The 21,803-nt window shown below is 36.5% G+C and overlaps 1 protein-coding gene across 5 annotated transcripts in view; it reads right to left on the minus strand.

Annotated features, from left to right (window-relative positions):
* Positions 1-21,803, minus strand: part of SVEP1 (sushi, von Willebrand factor type A, EGF and pentraxin domain containing 1) — a 254,513-nt gene that overhangs the window by 217,382 nt on the left and 15,328 nt on the right. For 4 of the 5 annotated variants that reach the window (XR_013829121.1, XM_079927084.1, XM_079927087.1 and 1 more), the window contains one exon: positions 2,491-2,551. The gene's annotated coding sequence lies outside the window, so the exon portion shown is untranslated. Of the gene's footprint in view, positions 1-2,490; positions 2,853-21,803 lie in introns of those variants that run through there. The other variant, XM_079927086.1, reaches the window with a different exon arrangement.

Genomic DNA, 21,803 nt, shown 5'->3' on the forward strand with positions numbered 1-21,803 from the left:
CTCAGATGGAATCTATGTTTGCCAGGAAAGAAAGAAAACAAAACATGTGACAGCACTTTATATTTTTCCATGCCATATGGAAAAAGCTCAAAGACATAATATAGTCTTAAAAATCATGCTGGTGTGCATGATTTTTAAGAGTATATTGTATCTTCAGACTTGAAACCTTAATACTCCTAGAAGAAAACATAGGAAGTACACTCAGTGACGTAGGTCTTAGAAACATATTTTTGGGTATGTCTCCTTAGGGAAGAGAAACAAAAGCAAAAATAAGCAAATGGGACCTCCGCAAACTTAAAAACTTTTGCACAGTGAAGGAAACCATCAACAAAACAAAAAGGCAACCTACTGAATAAGAGAAGACATTTGCGAACGACATATCTGATAAGGGGTTAATATCCAAAATGTATAAAGAACTCATACAACTCCATAAAAAAAACTAACAACCCAATTAAAAAATGGGCAGAAGAGCTGAATAGGCATTTTCCCAAAGACATATACAGATGGCCAACAGGCATATGAAAAGATGCCCAACATCACTAATCATCAGGGAGATGCAAATTAAAACTACAATGAGATATCATCTCACACCTGTCAGAATGGCTATCATCAAAAAGTCCAGAAATAACAAGTGGTGGTTATGATGTGGGGAAAAGGGAGGGAACCCTCATACACTGTTGGTGGGAATGTAAACTGTTACAGCAACTACGGAAAACAGTATGGAGGTTCCTCAAAATGTTAAAGATAGAACTACCAGATGACCCAGAAATTCCACACCTAGGTATGTATCTGAAGAAAATGAAAACACTAATACAGAAAGATATATGTGCCCCAATGTTCACAGTAACATTATTGACAATAGACAAGATATGGAAGCAACCTAAGTATCTATCAACAGATGAATGGATGTAATACACACACACACACACACACACACACACACACACACACACACACACACAATGCAATACTACTCAGCCATACAAAAGAATGAATTTCTGCCACTTGCAATAACATGGATGGACCTGGAGGGTATTATGCTTCGTGAAATAAGTCAGACAGAAAAAGACAAATACTGTATGTTTTCACTTATATGCAGAATCTAAAAAATAAAATGAATGAATATAATAAAACAGAAACAGATTCACAGATATAGAAAACAAACTAGAGGGGAGAGGGGTCGGGGAGAAGCAAGATAGGTGAAGGGGATTAAGAGATATAGACAAATAGATATAAAATAAATAAGCTATAAGGATATAATATACACATGGGAATATAGCCAATATTTTATAATAACTTTACATGGAGTATAATCTATAGAAATATTGAGTCACTATGCTATACACCTGAAACTAATGGTGTAAGTCAATTATACTGCAATTTAAAAATATCATGCACACCGGGCATTTAAGAAAGTGTGGTAGACAACCTTTGAAATGGCCTCTAATGACACCTGCCTCCTGATATGCGTGTCTTTGTAATTGTTTCCCCTTGAATGTGGGTTGTCCTTAATGACCGACTTCCAACAATAAAATATGGCAAAAGTGTTGGGATGTCACCTTCAAGATTAAGTTACAAAAGACTCTGTTTTCCATTTTGCTCACTCTCCCCCTCTCTTGCTCTGAGGAAAGCCAGTTGCCACGTCGTGAGATGCCTGATGGAGAGGCCCACAGGGCAGGGAACTGATGTCTCTGGCCAAGAGCCAACAAGGGCCTGCAGTCTGTCAACAGCCAGGTAGTAAGCTTCGAAGTGGGGCTTCTGAAACCTTTCAACAGCCGTATGAGTGAGCGTGGAAGCAGAGCCGCCACTGTCAAGCCCTAAGATGACCGTAGCCCTGGGCAACATCGTGGCTGTAGTTTTTTGCAAGACACTTTGAGCCAGATAACCCAGCTTAGCAACACCTGGAAATGTCGGATATGAAATGTCAGATACGAAATGTCAGATATGAATAAAAAATGTCAGATATGAAATGTTTGTTGTGTTAAGCCACTGCATTTTAGGGTAATTTACCATGGCAGCAGCAATGTGGGCACCTAAAGCCCATAAAGAAAACTCATGTCTCTGACTAGAGGAACAAATAAAAGGGCCCCTGTGGTTCAAAGAGTTTGGAGGGAATCACCATTATTTTCCCTCCATGTTTTCTCTTGCTACTTCATCCTGATGGCCTTCTCAGTAGCATGGACTGTACAACTTGAAAGAAACTCTGGCTTTCTGGTCCAAAAACCAGGGAAAGGAACCATAAGGGACAGAGTGTGTAGGGGAAATTCTAGGGAGAAGAGATCTGGAGAAAGAGATCCTCCAATTCTGTGTATGAACTGAGACAAGTCCTCAGTCATGAGCTGCAAATTCAGGGACAGACACAAAGAACCATAGCTTTGAGAACTAGACTACAATATAAACCTGTATCCATTATTCTAGACTCACCCATATGAGGTGTGTGTGTGGAGCAGACCTAAACAGCACAGAAAGGGCTTTGAAAATTGAACTTACCTTAGACTTGCCACAGAAGGAGAGACAGAATGTGTGGTCTAAACCTAACTGGGTTTATTCACTGTTAAAACAAAACAGAAGACAAGAAATTGGTGTCCTGTTAAAATCCTCTGGATTTTAGAGGACCTAGAATCTCACAATATAATATTCAAAATGTCCAGGATACATCTCAAAATTACTTCAAAAAACAAAAAAGGAAAAAAGAAGAATCTGATCACTTTTTATCAGGAAGAGACAATCAACAAATGCAAACCCCCAGACTGTTTAGATATTTGAATTATCAGACAAAGATATTAAAACAGCTATTATAAACATGTCCCATAAGGTAAAGGTAAACACTCTAAAAATGTATAAAAAAAAAAAGTTTTGAGCAGAGAAACTAAAAATGAACCAAATAGAAATTTAAAAACTGAAAAATGCAATATCTGAAATTTTTTAAAAAATTACTGGATGGGCTCAATGGCAGAAGGGGATGACAATGACAAAGGAAATATTCAGTGAACTTGAAAATAGATAAATAGAAATTAGCCAATCTGAAGAACAAAGAGTCAAAAAAAGATTAGGGGGGAAAAAAGAACAAAATCTCTGATACCTGTGGGACAGTATCAAAGTTCTAATTTTGTGTCATTAGAGTCCCAGAAGAGAGAAAAAATAGATTGGTACAAATATATATATATATATATATATTTAAGAAATAACAGGTGAACACTCCTTAAATATAGTGAAAGACATAAATGTACAGATTCAAGAAGTTCTGAGACCCATCACAGGACAAACTAAAAAAAAAATGCCTAGACACATCATAATCAAACTATCAAAAACCAAAGATTAAATTATATGTATTTTTAAATCTATATCTATCTATCTCTATATATACACACATATATAAATTATACATATAGTAGTCAGAGACAAATGACATATTACATACAGGGAAACAACAGTTTGAGTAACTAAGGATTTCTCATCAAAAATCATGGAGGCCAAAGTAGTTAAATAACATTCAAGCACTGAAGGAAAGGAATTGTCAACCTCAAATTCAATAGCCAACGAAATGTCCTTCAGGAATAATAGCAAAATAAAGACATTTTCAGCTGATGGAAAATTAGAAGAATTAGAAACCACCAGACCTGCTCTAAAAAACTGCTGAAGGAAGCTCTTAAAAGATGGAGAAAAATGATACAAGGGGTAAAATGTAACTACAGAAATAAAGGAAGCGCAACAGAAATGGTAAATATCAAGGTAAATAGACTATTTTTCTCCTTTTACACATTCTCTTCAAATCAGTATAACTATCAAATGCAAAATTTACCACACTGTCTGATGGTATTTTTAATGTGAGTATATGAATATGTATTACAACTATAACATAAAGAAAGTGATGTAAGGAACCTATGTGGATGTAAGGCTTCTAAATTTCCACGTTTCAATAAGAAGACAGAGACTTTTAGGTTAGATTTTCAAAAGGACTCAATTATATGTTAACCCATTTTAAATGTAAATATAGTAGATTGATAAAAGTGAAAGGAAGGTAAGAGACACACTGTGAAATCAATCACCAATCAAAAGGATACCTCAGTGGCTATATTATCACAGTCAGAGTAGACTTTAGAACAGGGAAATATTATCAGGGACAGCAGAGGACATTAAATACTGACAAAGGGGTGAATTCTAGAAGAAGCTATAATAATCCTAAATGTGTATGCTCCTAACAACAGGCATCAAACTACATGAAGCAAAAACTGACGGAACTGGAAGAAGAAATAGAGAAATTAACAAATATAGTGGGAGATCTCTCTAGTCAGTAATTAATAGAAGAACTTGATAGAAAATCAGCAAGGACACAGAAGACTTCAGCAACAGTAATTGTCATTAATAGAACACTTTGTACAATTATAGCAGAATATATCTTCTTTTCAAGTGTTCGTAGAACACTCACCAAGATAGATGCTATCCTGAGCCATAAAATGAGCCTTAATCAATTTACAAGAATTGAAACCATATGAAGTATGTGCTCACTATAATGGAATTAAACTAGAAATCAGAAATTAAACAGAGAAACATCTGGAAAAACCCCAGACATCTGGAAATGAAACAACCCATGGACCAAAGAAAAAAGTCTCAAGGGAAATTAGAAAATATTCTTAACTGAATGAAAATGAAAATACACCATATCATAAATTTATGGAATGCAGTTAAAGCAGTATTTAGAGAGAAATTTATAGCATCAAATGCTTGTATTTTAAAAGAAGGATGGTCTCAAGTTGATTTTCTAACCTCATTTTAAGAAACTAGTAAAGAACAAATTAAACCCAAAACAAGTAGAAGGAAGGAAATAATGAACGCATTATTAGGGGAGTATACTCCCTAAATAAAGGAACAGAAATAAATGAAGTGGAAAACAGAAAAACAGTAGGGAAAATCAATGAAACCAAGGAATGGTTCTCTGATTAAAACTAGCCAGACAGACCATGGGGGAAAAAAGATGCAAATTACCAATATCAGGACTAAAAGGGGAGATATCACTACAAACCGCACACACATTACAAGGACAACAAAGGAATACTACAAACAACTCTATCACACAAATTCAACAACTTTTATGAGATGGACCAATTCCTTGAAAACTACAAACTACCAAAAGTCACCCAAACTAAATTTGGGGGGAATAGAGGGTATCTATCTCAGGAGGCTCTCCGGGCTTTATTCAGGACCACTGCCTGCTCCCAGTATGCTGTTTCTCCAGCCTCAGGCTGAGTTCTCATCTCCATAACTCCAGCTACCATCAAAGCTTAGTCCTGAATCTTGATCATTGTTTCATCAGTCCATCCTTTTTGCTATAAACCTCTAATTCCATCCCTCTCCCCTTCCCAGAATATCTATATTGAGAGGAGAATTAATACAATCTTTAGGAACCTTGGATAGCTTAGGTTTTGCAGAAAAATTTGAAGAATCTGATTAGCCTCTCTTAGGAGCCCCGTCCCCACTGCCCTCTGCCAAAACTTTCTCAGCAGCATGTGTGTACTCTGTATTAGTGCACATTCAGGAAGGTTCAAAGCACTTGCCTGCTACTCTCTACATGGCCAAGCCCTCTGTCGAGGGGCTGTCTTCATCCAGCAACACTCCTCAAATCAACTAGTTTTCAGTAGTATGTGGCTTTTCTCATGAGCTTTATTTCTTTTAAGGACCAACAGAGTCCTCAGAGGAACTAACTGTTATTTGTTCCAATAACTGCTGCAAGGTTAGGACCCTAAAAGTACATCTGCTCCAGCTCTTCACTGTAATTTAAGGGAGAACTCAATGTGTTTCTGTATAGCTTATGTCTGTAGATTTATGGTTTAGGAATTAACATCTAGGGCCCTTCCTCTCTTGTCAGCTTTCCAGTTAGTTTTTGTTCGTTTATAAAATGGAAAACACACACATCCAAAGCATAGTTCTCAACTCTGTCTGAAAGTGATGAAGTCGTTTTTACCCATTTCTTACAGTTTTGGAGCGGTGTTCCCAAATATATACTTCCAGGCAGCGTCTGCCAGCATCTTGACAGGCGTGACAAGGTGCATTCCTGGCAACATTTTGAGAGAATACAAAAGCAATGGAGTGTGCAATAGATTCAACAGTTAGGCCCAAAAGTTATAATGTTTGAACTTCCCAAGAGCCACCCCCCATAATTAATATGGATTTCTTTAAACCACCAGAGCTGGGCCTCGTTCCTCTCGCACACTCCCTGGGAACGTTAACTCTCATCCGAAACCTTCCCTTAAGACCAGCAGGTCATGGTGTTTATGGTCTCAGCAAAACTGGACTTTTCCTCCTAGTTACATGTTGACCAATTTCTCATTGAAGTGATTCCCCACCTTTGCAGAAACACCTGAATGCTGCCACCAACGCCTCTCTGAGCTGAGCCCTTGCCCCATCTTTGTTTCTGTTTGTTTTTCAGAACCAGAATCGGCAAGGACTCATCTTGCTTTCTAAGCAAATATATAACTCCTACTCACCTCTTCCCTTTTGGCAGCAGCAGGCCCTGCTTACCATCCCCTCTTTCACATAATTACCTCTTTCTTTATGCTCTGCCCCTTCTCTAAACAGGCAGTTTTCTTTTTGTTCTCTTGTTTCCCTTAAGTAGCTAGGATTATAAAAGCTAGGGCTTGATTTTCACTTTGAAATGTTTCCCACACTTGTAGTGTGACTGTCACTAGAGGATTTATATTAGATTAAGTGAAGAAAAAAAATGGAGTGTGAGAGGAATGAAGAATGAAAAAAACTCTCCTGTGACAGATCAATTATTTTCAGATAAAACGTAATGTCATCCCATAGCTTAAAGTAACTCTGAGAACTGCAGCCAGTTGGAGTAACCAATAACACGAATGTGCTTAGTTCTTCTCCTTTGGAACACTGATTTTCAAATTTGAGCACCCACTGGAATCACCTGAGAAATTTCTTAAACTACTGATACATAGATCCCATCCACAAAGACTCTGATTTAACTTGTATGAGTTGCAGCCTGGGCATCAAGATTTCTAAAATTTCCCCAGGTGACTGTACTGTGCACCAAAGGGACTCTATCGTGTAGGAAATTTCCGCAGGATCAGAATCACCAGGAGAGTTTGATAAAATATCGACGGCTAGAGTTTCTGATTCAGTTGGATTGGATGCGGGCCTGAGAATTTCCATGTCTAATGAATTCCCAGCTGAAGCTGATGCTGTGGTCCTGGAGGCCTTACTTTGAGAACCACTGCTTCAGAGCACTTTCCTTTGCATCAGAGTCACTTTTCTGTGCCTGGGATTCTGTGAAAAGGCAGGCCTGCTTTAGTAGGTGTGGGATTGGACCTAAGATTCTGCATTTCTAATATTCTCTCAGATGATACCAATGTTGCTGATCCCTGGACCATACTTTTACAGCAAAAGATTAGAGTACAGGAACTCAACTATTAAGAGTATTCATTAAATAAATATGATTCTGTGAAAAGAGGAAAAAATTTAGTACCAAAGCACCGATTTGAAGGAAGTTTTCAATAGTAATTTCAATATCATTATACAGATACATGATAAAAATTTCATGATCTTTGAGAAATTACCCCCGAAATGGATAATGTCATATAATGAGAAATTCAAAATTACCCTGAGTATTTTTAAGGCAAAAGTGTCTAATGTTCAAGAATGCCCCCTCCAGAAAAAACAGTATTGAATGAATATTTGTTTCTAACAGCTTTATTGAGATATAATTTACTCACCATAAAGCTCATCTATTTAAAGTGTACAATTCAATGGTTTTTAGTATATTTACAGTTGTGCAACCATCATCCTAATCTAATTTTAGTACATTTTCATCATTCCAAATACAAACCCCATACCCATGGGTAGCCTCTCCCCATCTCCCTTACTCTCCCAGCTCTAAGCAATCACTCATTGACTTTCTATCTCTATAACTTGCCTACTCTGAACATTTCAGACAAATGGGATCACGCAATACGCGGTCTTTTGTGCTTGGCTTCCTTCATTTAGCATCATGTCTGTCCTCTATTATAGAATCCTATCAGCATTATATCAATACATATATAGTTATTTTTCTGGTGATATTTAAAAATTAATGTTCAGCTTTTACGTCTTTTTTTTTTTTTTTGCAAGTGCAAACGATCAGTCCTAACCAAGAATGTCAAAGTAAACTAGTAACTCACATTTCTGCTTTTCAGTATATAATAAACAGTCTCAGATTTGACTCTGTTCTGAAAAGTAAGAAGAACACATAAAGATTCTGGGGCTTCCCTGGTGGCGCAGTGGTTGAGAGTCCGCCTGCCGATGCAGGGGACACGGGTTCGTGCCCTGGTCCGGGAAGATCCCACATGCCGTGGAGTGGCTGGGACCGTGAGCCATGGCTGCTGAGCCTGCGCGTCCAGAGCCTATGCTCCGCAACGGGAGAGGCCACAACAATGAGAGGCCCGCGTACCGCAAAAAAAAAAAAAAAAAAAAAGATTCTGTTTGTGATGGAACTGGTTTGCTACCATACCGGCGGAGCTTCCCAATTTTCTTACCTGGGGTGACAAGGTTACGTGACTGTAAGTGCCTTTTGTTGAACTCGAAAATGTACAACTAGCCCCTCTAAAATACAACGCGATCTCTATTAAGGCCTGACGGTTTTCTGATGATCCACTATTAAGTGAGGTCATTTGGAAGGGAAAACCAAATGCCAAGAATCTTGAAATAATAATATAACTTTTATGGCAGTTTGTAAAAAAAAAAACAATCAGTGTCTGAAAATTGCCTGTTAGAGTAAGAATTGGAAACACCAGGGTCATGAATAATTGTTTTGGGGGTAATTTCCACAAAAGAGTTCTAATATAACAATTTTGTGTCTGCTCACCACCTTCTATTTTTTAACTTCTAGGCTTAAACTTAGGGTTAATAATTTTTATACTCTTTTTACTCTGCAAGTGCTTATCCATTTTTACACAAATGACAACTCAGTTTCTGAAGTTTGTTTAGTACTTTCTTTCTATGCCTTGGGTGATGAGGGTCTTACGATAAGGTGGAGAGAGAACATTTGGTTCCCATCAAGTACTCATACACGTGTTAAAGCAATGGCTTCAGTTTCAGGAACTCCTGAATTTTTTGAAACATCAGAATGTGACATTTCCAAATTCTAAGACAACATGCAAATACCCAAACAAAATGGCATTTTAGTGTGAGAGCTAAATCCTAGATTTAAGATGCTAGGTTTTAAAGGAAGTGACAGATACGAAAAGTGACAAGAGAGAGGAAATATCAGAAAATATTAAAGAATTTGATAAGGTCATCTTTCAAAATTAGGAATAAGCTATTTAGCAGATTTTAGTTAAAAAATAATAAAATCAGTAATATGTACATTTGTTTCTTCCAAATTAGAATTATTCTCGCCAATCTGAGAGCTCATATCTGAAGGCATAAGAAGCTATGGGTGGTGACTAACACAAGTGAACATGGCATGATGTGGTGACAGCCCATTTGGGCTCTTTAAAACGAGAGTTTTTACTAGACTGTTTCTTAGTCTGTTTGGGGTGAGGGGGGAGCACAAAATGCTTTGAGAAGCTTATGAAAGCTATGGATCCTCTCTCCAGAAAAATTCAGAATTTTGCATACAGTTTCCATAGATTCCAGATCCTTGAGGATGACTCATGGGTAAGGATCCCTAGAGCCCACACAGTACTTGGCATGTCGTAAGTTATAAATGATGGTGATGATGATAATAGCCTTGTGTCATGAGTTGAAGAATGAGGAAAAAAAGACACTTTAAAAATGGAGTTTCAGGGCTTCCCTGGTGGCACAGTGGTTAAGAATCCGCCTGCCAATGCATGGGACACAGGTTCGAGCCCTGGTCCGGGAAGATCCCACATGCTGCGGAACAACTAAGCCCGTGCGCCACAACTACTGAGCCTGCGCTCTAGAGCTCGCAAGCCACAACTACTGAGCCCACGCGCCGCATCTACTGAAGCCCATGCACTCTAGAGCCCGTGCTCTGCAACAAGAGAAGCCACAGCAAAGAGAAGCCCACACACCGCAAACGAAGAGTAGCCCCCGCTCGCCGCAACCAGAGAAAGCCCACGTGCAGCAACGAAGATCCAACACAGCCAAAAATCATAAACAAAAATACACAAATGTTTAAAAAACTGGACTTTCATTCAGGTTGGTGACTAGTGAAAATTCCTCCCAGATTCTGGCAACAGGCTGTCTGTCAATATTCATTATCAGTTTTTGTTATCTGGAATGTTCATTCTTTTTTGTTTTAATCAGTATTTTTTGCCAACTTGGGAGAGGAGCCGTTTTGGAACTACTATTTATGAATTGTTTTGTACCAAGCACTCTGATAAGCAATTAGTCTGCATTAGCTCATTTCATCCTAACAAATCCCAATAAAAAGATTTTACTAATGAAGAAGCTGAGACGTCAGGTAGCTCCCAAGAGCCCCAAAGGCTGTTCCCAGCAAGGAACAGATTTGTTTCATGCAGTGAAGAACACGTAGAACACAAACCATTTTTTAAAAACAAATTTACCTTCATTGGCCCAATAATTACTAGAAATTTCTTCCAGATTCTAGCAACATTCTGTTAATATTAATTTTTACTGTTTGTTATTTTGGATTGTCACTATTGTCTGGATTTTGTCAATATTTTAATGGGAACTCTGGACAGGGTAAACTAGGGGCGGCTAGCCAGAGGCCACGTTAGCCTTCTACCAGCCATTCTGACCAGAACTGTCATCTCCCTGACATAGCTCCAACATTCCATTTGGCTTCCTTCTTATCTTTGGGTTTTGCCAAGAACCTGCTACGTGGCTTATGAACTGAACCTTATTTTATGTTCTAGACCTGTGTACTTTGTTTTCTTTTCCATTCATCCTGGTTTCATGCTGAATATGAAACTAGCTAGAAAATTACCACTTCAAAATGTTCATTGCAAGGTTGTGAAGAAAAGAACACCATTTTGGTAAAAACCGACACGTCCAAACTTATTTGGTAAATGTTTGTCATGAATGTCAATGGGTAACGAAAAATTAATGTCAATAGGTCGTGGAAACTGCTCACACTGTGATCATCTGCTTTCTCTTTTTAGTTTTCTAGGCTTCTGCCTTCTCCTTCCATCATTTTTTAAAAGCTTCTTTTATGCATATTCCTGGTTTTGGCCACATACTGTCATCTCTACACGTTCCCCTTGGTGACCTCACCCACTCTCAAGTATTCATGCCATGCGAATCTCCATTTCCAGTCCAGACCTCCCTCCAAACTCAACTTGTTCAGTCACGTACAACCTGGATCCATCCATCCAGGTTTCCATGGGCATTTCAAACTCAACATGTCCAGATGAAGTTATCATCCTTGACAATCCTTCGATCTCTCATCCTATCCATTTCTCTCCCATCATTCACCTCCCCAAAACATTACCTTCCGATGTTTCTCACCACCCCATAATAATCACTGGTATTAATTTATCCAGTGAAATTCAGAAGCGCCTACATTCTTTGATCCATGTGGTCTTTTTACTCATTAATCACCACCTTCTGCATATATGAATAGGAAGAATAACATCTACTTATCCCAGCAGTGGTTTTGTAATTATTTTAAGGCCTTTTCAAATACATTTTTGTGAATTTAAAATGATGGACTATTTTTTAATGTATTTACATATACAATGCAAAATGTTTCACCTTTGTAAGTTTGTAACTTTTGGCTTAGAAAGCATTAATATTTTTACTCAAGCCATCTGGGTCTTGGAGATGTCGTGTGTTTTTGATAATTATATGTGGAAACTGATTTTGATCTTTAAAAATTACTTTAGGAATGCTATTTGCTAAATTTATTTTCCTTTCTGTTTTTCTGAGTGTATTACAACTAATTTGCAATTCAAAAGAAAAATTTGGAAAGGCTTATATTTAAGCAATTTCAAGTGAACATCACAGATATCAAATGATCAAACTAAAACATTAATAGCTGTAGATGACTCAAATGTTTCTTTGACTTAACTGTCTTGTTTTATGTAATTTTTCCTCCACATTAAAAAAAAAATCCTTTAGCGCCGTCTGCTTCTATAATACTTTGTCATGCTTTAAAAATTTCATTCCCAGACTCTGCAGTCTTGAAATACCTCCATGAAGGTTTCGTAAAGGAAATAAATCGGAAAAAGAATTTCCATTCCTCCTAGCTTGTTTCTTAACAAACAGAAGACAAATTACTCAAGAAACATAGAGCTGCATAATTTTTGTCACAATCAGACACTTCCCTTCTGATTTTCCCTCTGACCTTATGACCATGCTGTGCCTGAGGAAACAGTATTTTATGTGCTATGTACACAACTTGTGCAATAATTTTTCTTTAAAATATGCAGATCTGGTTTTATAATCTGTACCATTAAATATGATGAATTTCCATATAGTCTCATTCATTTTATAGATAAACATTTAACAGATGACTAGATTACCAAAATAAATTCTCCAAGGGACATTGATGGACTCAAGCAATAATACCAGTGAAAGAAATCCGATAAAGTAAATAGACTCTTCCTCGATGAACTTAAAGCACACGTTTAGATAAAAATCAGACTTTTCCAGTTTGGGACAGCAGTAATGGAAGATTAAGTGGCTCACTTTTGCACTGTGTACAACTCAAGTCTGATATTGATTTAGAAACAGAAATAAGTGGTATTAAAATAGTGATGCTGAAATTGTGGTAGAAGAAATAGCAATAGGCCAACAGTCTCCTCGGAGAAGTCTAAATATGGATGTTCAATTGTTTACAAATATATTCAACCTTTCAACCATTATTCAATATACATCAAACACCTGCTGTGTCTAGATTCTCTACAAGTTTCTGTAATGAATCAATAATTTTCTAAATAATTTTAAATGAAATTGATTCATCATCTTATAGATAGAACTGGACTCCCTTCCTCCTGTATTTTCTTCTCTGGTCCATTTTCCACATACTAACCAGAACTAACTTTGTGAAGTTAAAATTATATAATAAAGTTCAAACTCCTTAATGGGGTTTACAGAAACCTGATGGTTTCACGCTTGCTACCTCTCTGGCCTGGCGCTCGCCCTTGCCCTCCAGCCACACTGAACGACTAAGCGTTCACAGAAGTCAGGCCTTTGCATGCATTTCCACTGCCCAGATAATTTTCTTCCTCTCCTTTTCTGATTCTTTTTGCTTGCTTTTTAGTTTCTGGCCTAAATATCTCCTTGGCTAAAACTTCTCTAAGGAATAAAGCCTGGTCGGGTGAGCCTCTTATGCAGTCAAATACTCTACACCTGAGCTCTCTCCATCAGGTGTGTCTCTTATGAACCACGTTTAACATGCCATGCCTTCCACCTCTTAGCACCTAACCCAGCAAGTTATTCACTTGTCTGCCTCTTCTACTGGACTGGCTACCCCTCAAGGACAATTGTTTGCTCTGGAAATCTCGTTACGTGAAATAGGGCCTTGGTGATAATTGGCTGAATGAGTAAATGGAAAATTGAAATACATTTTTTCCATTTATTTTGGTGAGGCCATTTTACAGTGGCATGTGTGTGAAGTAAGAGAAATTATCCTTGGTCCCACTACTTGACTACGTGGATTGAAATATTTGATGGTAAATGCACACACTTAAGCACACTCTCCTTTTTCACACGGTTTAATTTTAATTTATTATTAAATGTTTTGTACTGAAATCAGTAATGCTCCCGTCTTTCCTACTGAGAAGATTAAGTGGCTTAGTCTTGCTTTGATGTATCATGATGAGTCAAAATACAAGGCAACTCCAAAATCAACTTAAATTTGTTTTCTTTTCTTTTCTTTTTTTTTAAAGCAGGGTAAGAAGGAGTTGCACTAACAATAGTTATTTCTGGTTGACTTTTACTTTCGTTTTTTACTCTCCCATGTTGTCCTAAACATTGACAATGAGCAGGTCAAAAAAGGAAACCAATAAATATTTTACACACAGGAAAGAACAGGAAAGATAATTACATTGTACCAAAGACAGATTAGTAATATGGGTGATCTGTGACTTTCTTGCTACCTTTAAAATTCTATAATTTTATGGCTTCTCAATTGTACTATGCAAAAACATGTAGATTTTAATCCATACTAGATACAGTAGGGATTCAACTAGAAATGTCTGTGAAATGTTCTATCACGATAGAAATAATTAATGAAAAAGTTTACATATGACTTTAGTCATAATAAACGGTAAATGCCTTGCATATAGTGAGCACTCATTAACTGTTAAACGAACAAATCTATGAATTGGTCGATGAATGTTAAATGAAGTTTGTGTATTAAACTCCTGTCTCTGCTGCCCTCCAGTGGCTCAAAGGTTAAACTCTGAAAGACTTCATTTTCTGCATTTCATTTTCAGATCCTTATTTGAGAGGAGTATGAATGTCCAGGTTTGGGGGCTTGGTATTTTTCGTGGACAGTTTTGTATTTGTTCTCTGAAGTATTACCTTGGCGGATCCAGACTAAATCCCCAAGATCAAATGCATTATCCATCTCTTCCCATTTGCAGGCTAAACTTCAGCAGTAGTAATAGGTGGTGTCAATAAACACTAACATTTGTCTGTTCACAGTTTACAGAGATTCTTCATTTGTGTCATCACATAAAACTTCTTGTAAGAAATAGTGGTGTCAATGACGACACCAACTGCAACTGTTTTATTAGAAATAGCTCTGGCCTCTTGTTACTATAAAAAGTAAGTGACAGTCTTGCCGTGTGCTATTAGGCATGAGGGTTCACATAAATGACATACCCTGTGAGCAGCCTGGGACTCTAAATTTACATGTACTCTAAAAGTAGTACGATAGAAAAATGTTAACTTTGCAGCAAATACCATTACAAATATCAGTTCTGCCATCGGGTGAACTACAGAACTGTATTTTTGTATCGCCCTGGTCTGTGAGAGTGATATGCTGAATTCAACCGGTTACTAGAGTAGATGCAGGAGAAAACTTTTGTTTCCAAAAATATGGCGTTTTTGACATTGGCTAGGAGCTAACTGCCAGATCTCCTGTGCTTCAGGCCTCGTCCTGGGGCTTTAGATAATGATCTCCAACTGATTTATCTCCTAGATGACTTCTCTAAATGTTTACCTTCCCTTGTTATTATAGTTCTTCTGGAATTTCCTTTCAGTCGTAGCCAAGGAAGTCTCTAAATTCCTTCCTAGTCTGCCACCATACCTCTAGGTGGTGTGATTGTTTCCATTCCACCTTGCTCACCTACGATCCATTCCATTTTGCTCACCTACGATCTATCGTCTTGAATCATAAGTCTCTTACTTTATGTCTCTTACTTAAACGTTATTTTTTCCTTTTCTGTAATATGTATGTCCCATTTATCTGTCATAATACTACTTGTGTTTTTCTTATTATCAATTAGATTAGAATTTTGTGTATTTTATTGATGTTTTCATAAGCTCGGGTTTATTTAACAATTGTGTAATTTTTCTACTTTTTACTTCACTGTACTTTTGCAGTTTGTTTTCAGTTAATATACTGGGAATATTATAAAAGAAAAATTATTTTTAGAACTAATCCTAAGAATATTTTCTCACCAAAGCATTTTTATAACAGTGAAGCGTTTAAAAAGAATAAGTAAACTGAAATAAATGTCCATTAAGAGGAGATGTGTTATATAAATTCAGTGACATCATAAAATGCAATAATATTCACTAATTAAAATTATGTTTTCTTTAAATATTTATTTGTTACAAGTCCATAAAATAGCAAGTTAAAATTACAGGACATTTTGTGAGTTAAAATATAAAAAAGTATTTTTTTCCATTTTTAGAAATGGATGTGCATGGATGTAGTGTGTGTGTGTGTGTGTGTGTGTATGTGTTATACGCACACATGTCTGAAAGAATATACTCTAAGCTACTAACAGTGATTTTATCTGTGGTGTGGTTGTTATCATAAGAATCTATAACCAAAAATGTCCCAACTCTCATTATTCTTCATGAGGCCTTTAACCTAATGTGCCTTAAACTTCAACATATCCTTTAATATAATTTTCTAAACACTTCCAAAAATTTTATGGAGATACAGGCACAAAAACAAAAGAAAACAGCCAAACTGGGATGCTTTCCATTCTCGTTCCAAGAAAAGCAAACCAAGAACATAGCGAGAGGGGCTTCCCTGGTGGCCCAGTGGTTGAGAGTCTGCCTGCTAATGCAGGGCACACGGGTTCGAGCCCTGGTCTGGGAAGATCCCACATGCCGCGGAGCAACTAAGCCCGTGAGCCACAGCTACTGAGCCTGCGCGTCTGGAGCCCGTGCTCCGCAACAAGAGAGGCCGCGACAGTGAGAGGCCCGCGCACCGCGATGAAGAGTGGCCCCCGCTGGCCGCAACTAGAGAAAGCCCTCACACAGAAACGAAGACCCAACGCAGCCAAAAATTAAATAAATTATAAAGAACATAGTGAGAAATTGTTTCAAGACAGGTTTGTGGTACTTTGTTATGGCAGTCCTAGGAAACTAATACAATTTCCTTAGGAAATTATCCATTTTATCAAGGTTTTAAATTTTTATTTGTATAGAAGTCTATAAAGCAGTCTCTTAGGATTTGTAATTGCTTCTGCTTCATTTCGTTTTCACTCAGTTCTTCATTTTTTACTTTCTCTCTTAAGTTAGGGGTACTTTGTCTATTGTTTTATTTCACCTCAAAATAAGCACTTTATTTGTGAATTAGATTTATTGTTTTCTATTCTGAACCTCAACAATTCCTGCTTTTACCCTTACGATATCTTTGATTATTTATTTCTTTGGTTTATTTTGTTGTTTACCTTTATTTTTTTCTTTGTTTTTATTTTTGGTTTGTTTTTGCATTTTTGAGCTGGGCATTTAATTCATTTATCTTCATTCTTTCATTTTTATTCATGAAAGTGTTTAAGGCTTTGAGTTTTCCTCTCACCAGTACTTTAAATATCTTCAAAAGATTCTGAAATATAGTGTTTTGTCACTGGTTTTCAATAATTCTGTAATTTGTATTTCCCCTTTCACCCATGAAGCAGAAATTGTTTAATGGAAGGCTTTTAAATTGCCAGTTGGACATACATTTATTTATTGTTAATAATTTTTCATTTTCTGGCCTTGTGATAAATGTATAATATTTCTTATTCATGGTACTTATTGATCTTTTCTTTGTGACATTATATATGATCAAGTCTCATGACTTCCATGTGCCCTTAAGTAGGTACACTCTATTATCAGAGTCTGAAGCTTTATATATCCTTAAGATCTGTCTTACTATAAGTCTGATATTTGTGGTCTCAAGTCTATCATATTATTTTATTTTATAATTATTATTGTTATATTTGCTGAGTTTTTTCTACACACTATAGATATGTTTTACTCTTCTACCTTTTAAACTTTGCTATTTACAAAGTGATTAACTTTATCCTTATGTATATTTTAACGCCCTTAGTCCCGTTTCCTTATTTAAACTTCTACTCAATACTCTGTTGTTTTATTCTGGTATCACTAATTCTCACCTGTTCACTATATGTATAAAAAAATTAGTAAAATTATTCTACTTTCCTCTTTTGTTCTCCATTCTCCTCTGATATGTTGGTTGTGTTATTTATACTTGTAAAAGATACAACACATAACTGACATTGTGTATAACATTATTTTACCACCATTGTCCTCATTTTTATAGTACTATATAGTCTTACTTAGATCTATATACAACTGAATGTATGAAATGTATACCAATAGTCTTTTTTTTTGGTTTCAGCAGTCAGATCTTGGTTAGAAGATGCTCATTCTCTAGTGAATTCCTCAAGAAAGGCTACCTACTGAGTACAGAATGTCCTGATCTCTTGCATATTTAAAGCATTGCTATCAAAGACAACTTGGCTTTATAAAATTCTTGGTTTGCACATCCTTTCCTGAAAGGATTTGAAAATTCTGCTTCATTGATGCCTTGCTTTATGTATGTTTTTCTAAGAAATTTGATGCTAGTCTAATTTTGTCCTTGTAACTTTTTTTTTTTTAACCTGATGGCCCTGAGAATTTTTTTCTTCATCTTTAAAGTCTAATAGTTTTACTAGAATATGTCACAGCATTGATCATTGTAGGTCAATTTTCCCTGGTACCTGGTAGATCATTTCAATATGTAAATATGGGTTTTGTTTATTTCTAGAAACTTTACTTAGATTATACATTTTAGTATTAGTTCTGTTTAATTTTTCTCCTTCTGAAACTCCAATAATACATAAATTAGTTCTTTTTTGCTTGAATACCATCTAAATCACTTTTCTTTGGTGATTAAAGAAAAAACTATTTAAAAACTATTTTTTCATTCCCATGGTTGTTGTCTTACTTTTTTATTCATTGCACTTTATTAATTTTCCACTCGTATCTTTTCTTCCATGATTCCCTCCTCCCCCACTGAATTCAATCAACTCCTATTTCATTTCTTATTATTCTTGACTTTTGAATTGTTTTTTTTTCGGTACGCGGGCCTCTCACTGCTGTGGCCTCTCCCATTGCGGAGCACAGGCTCCGGACGCGCAGGCTCAGCGGCCTACGGACCCAGCTGCTCCGCGGCATGTGGGATCTTCCCGGACCAGGGCACAAACACATGTCTCCTGCATCGGCAGGCGGACTCTCAACCACTGCACCACCAGGGAAGCCCCAATTTTTGAATTTTTGATGCAAAGTGCTGTTTTAAAAATTCCCAAGGGACTTCCCTGGTGGTCCAGTGGTAAAGAATCTGCCTTACAATGCAGGGGATGTGGGTTCGGTCCCTGGTTGGGGAACTAGGATCCCACATGCTGCGGGGCAACTAAGCCCACGTGCCATAACTTCTGAGCTTGCATGCCTCAACTAGAGAGCCTGCGTGCTGCAAACTACAGAGCTCATGCACCCTGGAGCCTTCATGCCACACCAGAGAGAAGCCTGGGCACCACAATGAAGATCCTGCATGCCTCAACGAAGATCCCACGTGCTGCAACTAAGACCTGACGCAGCCAAAAATAAATAAATAAATAGTAAGTAAATCTTAAAAAAAAATAATCCCAAATACTTGTTTGACAATACTTAATTCAGTTTGGAACGTTGTGTGCTAGTTTCCTTTTCCTTTGCTGTTCTTCTGTTTAAGGGAAAGTTCATTAGAAAACTGTTTTGATTTTCATTTGTTTTATTTTAATAGTAATCTATACAGACAAAGACTGTACCCTGCTTGGGGTAGATTACCAGATTCTTAGTTCAAAAGTATCTTCTTCAGTCTGTATAGCAAAATATAACTTCTCTCTAGACGGCTTTCATTTTTCTGTAGGGGATAAGGAGAATGATTATGTGCTCTTTGATATTTTAATTTCCTTTTGTTTTCTAGGATCTCAAATTTCCCTCTCTTGCTTCTTTTTCTCATTCACTCTGAATTTTCCAAGTTGTGTTTGCTTCTTTTTCTCATTCACTCTGAATTTTCCAAGTTGTGTCTCTCCCATCTGTTTAACCCCTACATCCCCGCAAACTTACTCTTTTCTAATTGCCTCCTTGCATCTGCTGTACATTTCTCAGTCCCTTCCATGAGATCAGTACTCTTTTCCAATATTTTTATACTTATGTTTGGTTTTCTTTCTCTGGAAGTAATTTCTAGATTAACCTTAGGCCCACTGCCAGTTTCCCTCTTCTTTCATACAGCTTTTAATAGACTGCTTTTGCTCTCCATGGACACTTCTGTCAGGAATGTGAGTAGTTCACTGGTATTTTGTTTTTATTTTTCCAGTTTTACAAGTAATTGGAAGTCTGGATGTTCTCTACTACTAGAATTTTGCATACTTTTATTTGTTCTTGTTGTTCTGACTTTTTTTAAGAGGATATGTTGGGAGATTTGAATTTACTGAATGCCTCAACGAAAATCCCGCGTGCCGCAACTAAGACCTGACGCAGACAAAAATAAATAAATAAATCTTAAAAACAAAATTCCCAAATGCTTGTTTGAGAATACTTAATTCAGTTTGGAACACTGTGTGATAGCTTCCTTTGCTTTAGCTTCCCTGCCATTGCTTTAGCTTCCCTAAGTTCCCCCAATTTTATTTTAAGTGGTAGATTTTAATATATTATTGTCAATTAAAAGTAACTTCGAAAATGAGTATTTTTTTAAAGCAAAAAAAAAAAAATCCTACAAAGTTGCATGAGTCGCTTCACAGGAAAGACACATCTAACTCTTCAAGCCTGTGCTCCAAAAAGAATTGCTATTGAGATGCTGGAATCACCACTAATGATCTTTGAGATACCAAAGAGACATAGAACAGTTGCGAGGATATTGCAAATGGGTGAATCCTGTTGAAATTTTCACAATGTGAACGATGAATTATGTAAGATAACTATAGCAATTTTGACTTTGAGCCCAAATAGTGTTCTAGGATGGTTATTTAAGAGGTCATTTGGGGTTACTCAGATGAAGCTCAGGTTGAACATGGGTTCCTTGTGAAGAAGTACTATCAGGTTAGCTAGACTCTTTTTTTTTTGAAAGTATGGGTAGATTTGGGAATTATGTGAATATAATGTATCTGGAATTAAGAAGACATTTGACAAATCTTTTATTATATCCTTTTGGGCAAAATGGAAAATATAAGCTATATTATAATATCATCTTTTTCTTGCTTCCTCTAAGCTATTAGACCTATCTTTGTGTCAGGTGCTCACTCCACCATATAAAAGAGGTCCAAGAACACATTCGTTTTACTACCATATTGTAAACAATTTTCCCTTGCTTGTTTCATGTTTATTTTACCCCAACTTCTGACCTGATTCATTTTCCCATTTACGACTTTAACTTGAGCCTTGGAACTATTGCTCATTACAAGTTGCTGGCTAGCAGTTACGCTTGGCTGGAATTCATATTCTCTCTTTGATTACTTCTATGAAAAGGGATGACTATAAATTAAAGATGATAAAACTATAAATAAAATGAAGGGATAAAAGAATGAGAAAGTTCATAATTCAGATTCTGAAAACTGTCTTAACGGTACCATATATATACCACACTAAGGAAATTCCACAAGATTTTTCCTTATATATCCCTCTTTTTCTTAAAATTTTATAATGTTTAATTTTGATAACTACCGCCTTCCCTAAGTTCTAAACATTTTGCTGGTGGTGTTGTTCTGAAGAAACACTCCCAAGACGATCAGCAGATGGCACTGCTAACTTGAGGAACCAATTCCAGATGAACTAAAATTTGGAGATGTGACTTTTTAAAACTATTAACAGTCACTATTTTTTCATTACACAAGTGTATTGAAGAATAATGAGAAAATAAAGTTAAGCAGATGGAAGAAATTTTAAAATCAGATAAATAACAGGTAAATTCACTATGAATATTTTAATGCATCACCAGTTTTTATGGTCACATGGAAACAAAAATGGAATATATCCCACAAGAGCTTAGTGACTAGGTTTTTTAAATGAATAATGTATTATAAACAAATCGCTATGTCATCTTTCTCAGCACCATGGTTTTTTATGCCTATAAAACTATATCATAATTTGGTTAACTAATAACATGTTGTCTGAAATCTAGGCTATTTCCAATTTCTTATTCTCATAAATAACACTGTCGTGAACATCCTTGTGCCTCATTCCTTAATTATAAGCATCACATACTTAATTGTCTCCCAACAGGATAAATTTTTAGAAGTACAACTTCTGTTTCAAAATATATCTATATTTTCAAAGTACTGTTTTCAAATTGGTCACAAGAAAGGCTATACTAATTTACACACTCCTTTTTGCTTTGATTTACATACACTGAATATTATATTAAAAAGCATTTGCTTCAAAATAGGAACAAAAGTTAACTTTAA

This window comes from Stenella coeruleoalba (genome assembly GCF_951394435.1).
Source record: "Stenella coeruleoalba genome assembly, chromosome: 7".
NCBI classification, from domain to species: Eukaryota; Metazoa; Chordata; class Mammalia; order Artiodactyla; family Delphinidae; genus Stenella; species Stenella coeruleoalba.